This window comes from Gossypium raimondii, chromosome 2 (genome assembly GCF_025698545.1).
Source record: "Gossypium raimondii isolate GPD5lz chromosome 2, ASM2569854v1, whole genome shotgun sequence".
Lineage (NCBI taxonomy): Eukaryota > Viridiplantae > Streptophyta > Magnoliopsida > Malvales > Malvaceae > Gossypium > Gossypium raimondii.
Window position 1 is genome coordinate 14,414,909 of NC_068566.1, and position 3,102 is coordinate 14,418,010.

Consider the following 3,102-nt stretch of genomic DNA (forward strand, 5'->3'; position numbering starts at 1 on the left):
TCAGTGTATGACTCAAAATGGAACTCTTCCAATCGAGTCAGATTCTGAACCGAAGAGAATTTTAAGGAGAGACCGTCAGCAAATGCAAAAAATCCACCTATAGTGGCTAACTTGAACTAATACGAAGGGAGCCACTAATGGCTCAACTGGACAAGACGTTGTGCGAATATGCGTTACCCACTTTAGATGTTGTTCAAGGTAGTATTGAGAGGCCTACGATCAACGCAAGAAAATTTGAAATTAAGACGGCCACCATCCAAATGATACAAAACAACTTGCAATTTTGGGGTAACATGATGGAAGACCTGAATCGATACTTAAAGAGATTCCTACAGTTGTGCGACATATTTAAATATAACGGAGTGACTGATGACGTGATCCATTTACAGTTGTTCCCATTCTTGCTTTGCGAAAATGCCTACGAATGATTCGATTCCCAAGAGCCAGGTTCCATCATGACATGGGACGACTTAGTGGGGAAGTTTTTACACAAAATTTTCCCTATTAGTTGAACCATCTCATTGAGGCGTGATATTGCTAATTTTAAGCAATTTGAAGGTGAGAATTTATATGAAGTTTGGGAATGCTTCAAGTCACTTCTTAGGAAGTGCCCACACCATGGTATGCAAGACTGCTTACAATTGAAAATATTTTGTAATGGATTGGATAAGAGCTTAATAGTCGGCTTAGTTGGCACCTCAATCAGGCCTTCATGAATAACACATACGAGCAAGCTAGTCAATTGATCAATGACATGGCATTGAACTCATACATGTGGCCTAATGAGCGCTTTTCTTATAGCCAGCAGTCGTCAACGGTTAAGGTGGTCAAGGAAGACGATAAGGATCAACAAATTCTAAAAAAATTACATTTTCTAGAGACCACTATAAAGCCATCAATGAATGACGTCGCTCGAAGCTACACATCATACTCGAAGACCTAATCAGATGAGGTAAATTATTTGGGAAATAGGCGTGGAAATCCCTATTGAAACACATACAACCCCGGTTGGAAAGACCATTAAAATTTAAAGTAGGAGGCAATCAAGGTAGCGGAAACCCAACTCCTAATTGACCAAACCCTCCATATAAACCACCATATTTGCAAAGATCTCAAGAGAGATCCATGGGTAACAATTACGTTGGTAGTGGTCAGTGCTTGGACTGGATCGAGAATGAGATGCATCTTATGAGGTCCAACATTCAACACGTAAAGACCAAATGCACACAAACTTGCATGGATGTTGCCGAATTAAAGGAAGAGATGCGCAATATCGTGAGCGTGTTGAATGAGATACAAAGGCAAATGAGCACGGGTATTTTGAGTAATATCGAAAATAATCCCCGAAAAGATGGAAAAGAGCATGTAAATACGATCACACTCCATTCAGGTAAAACTCTAGTAAACTCGAAAAAACACGTGAACAAGGAGAATGATGAGGTTGAAGTGGAGGACCCAAATCTTGATGAACCAAAAATGGAAGTCCAAATGGAGAAAAGATCCAAACCGGTGGTTGAACTAGAAAATACTCCATATTTAGAACTAGAGTAAAAGAATGTACCATTCCCATCGAGGTTGAAGGACAAGCAACAAAGGGATGAGGAAGAATTCGTAAGTTTTCTAAATCTTTTTAAATCCCTTAACGTAAATTTTCCACCACTTGAGCTAATTGATAAAATACCAAAGTATGCCAAGTACTTAAAAGAGATTATTTCTAGGCATAATAAGTTAATGAAAGGTGAGCAAATAAAAATTAACGCTTCTTATAGTGCAATAATTGCTCGTAAAATACCTCTGAAGCTAAAAGATCGGGGAAGTTTTACAATTTCCATAGAGATAGGGAACAAACAATTTAGCAAGGCCCTTTGTGACTTAGGTGCCAACATAAATTTGATGCCCTTATCCATGTATTTAAAACTCAGATAGTATTGAGTTTGAAGTGCCGTTGTTCATTACCCTTTCTATTGCGGTAGTACCTCTAAGAAAGGGGGATCTCTCTTTGCGACTTGATAGTTGTTTTTTGGGACTAAAAAGTATAGGTTAATTATATGTTTCATTGGCTTACAATTAGTTGGTTTGTACTGATGGGAATATGGTGAATACACCCAAAACAGAGTGGATTTGGCATATTAAATATTCCAGTGTGTTATTTTTTTGTTTGGCTTGCATTTTTTGATTGTTTGAATACCAATGAGATTTATATAAGGAAGAATATGTCGGTTTCAACTTCTTACGTCATGTGTAAGGCTTCAGTTGAATCTATTAATCACATTCTAAGTGATTATCAACATACTAAGGAGATATGGATTGATCGTAGAGTAGATATGGTGTACCGTCGACCTTTTCTCGATTGGTTAAAGATGAATTGTGGGTTGTCTATGGTGAGGTTATCTGGTATACCATAAGGCACACTCTTTGTCATTATTATTTGAGGGTTATGGAAGGCCCGCAATGGGAGAGTTTTTCAAGATAAAACTTTCCTGACCTTACACATTTTAGAGTATGCAAAGAAGTTTTCCAGAGACATTGAACAAGCCATGCAATCAACTTTTACTATTATTGCTAAGGGACCTTGTTGGGTCCAATGGAATTGACCATCAACGGGGACGTGTTTGCTCAACACTAATGGGGTTGTAACAACCTATACTCAGGTTGCACCAACAGGAGGACTAATACGGGATGAGTTTGTTAATTGGTTGCGAGGTTTCACTATGAAGATTGGTCTCTCAGATAGTGTACAATCTAAGTTATGGGGTGTTCTCGAAGGCTTGTGGGTTGCAAAGTCGATGGGCATCCAACAATTGATAGTCGAGGTTGATGATTTATTGGTGGTTCATTTTCTAACAGGACCGTTTGAGGAGAGTCACCCATTTGGATCTCTCATTAATGACTATAGGACCATGATACATGAAGGATGGGTGGATCTCTCATTAAGGATTTATATTAATCAACCTTTAAAAATTATTACCCAATCACAATGTTAAGAACCTCAAACAAATCAATATCCCAAAATAATTAAGTACATAAAAATATAAATTTTACATAAAAATCTTAATTTATCACAAGAAAAGCTACAATTCTATTTTTTTAGAGATTAATCAA

The 3,102-nt window shown here is 37.6% G+C and overlaps 1 non-coding gene across 1 annotated transcript; it reads right to left on the reverse strand.

Moving 5' to 3' along the window:
- Positions 1-518: 518 nt before the first annotated feature.
- On the reverse strand, positions 519-625 carry LOC128039461 (small nucleolar RNA R71). Its single transcript, XR_008193965.1, has one exon. It is a non-coding gene; the product is annotated as a small nucleolar RNA R71 (small nucleolar RNA).
- Between the last annotated feature and the right edge of the window lie 2,477 nt (positions 626-3,102).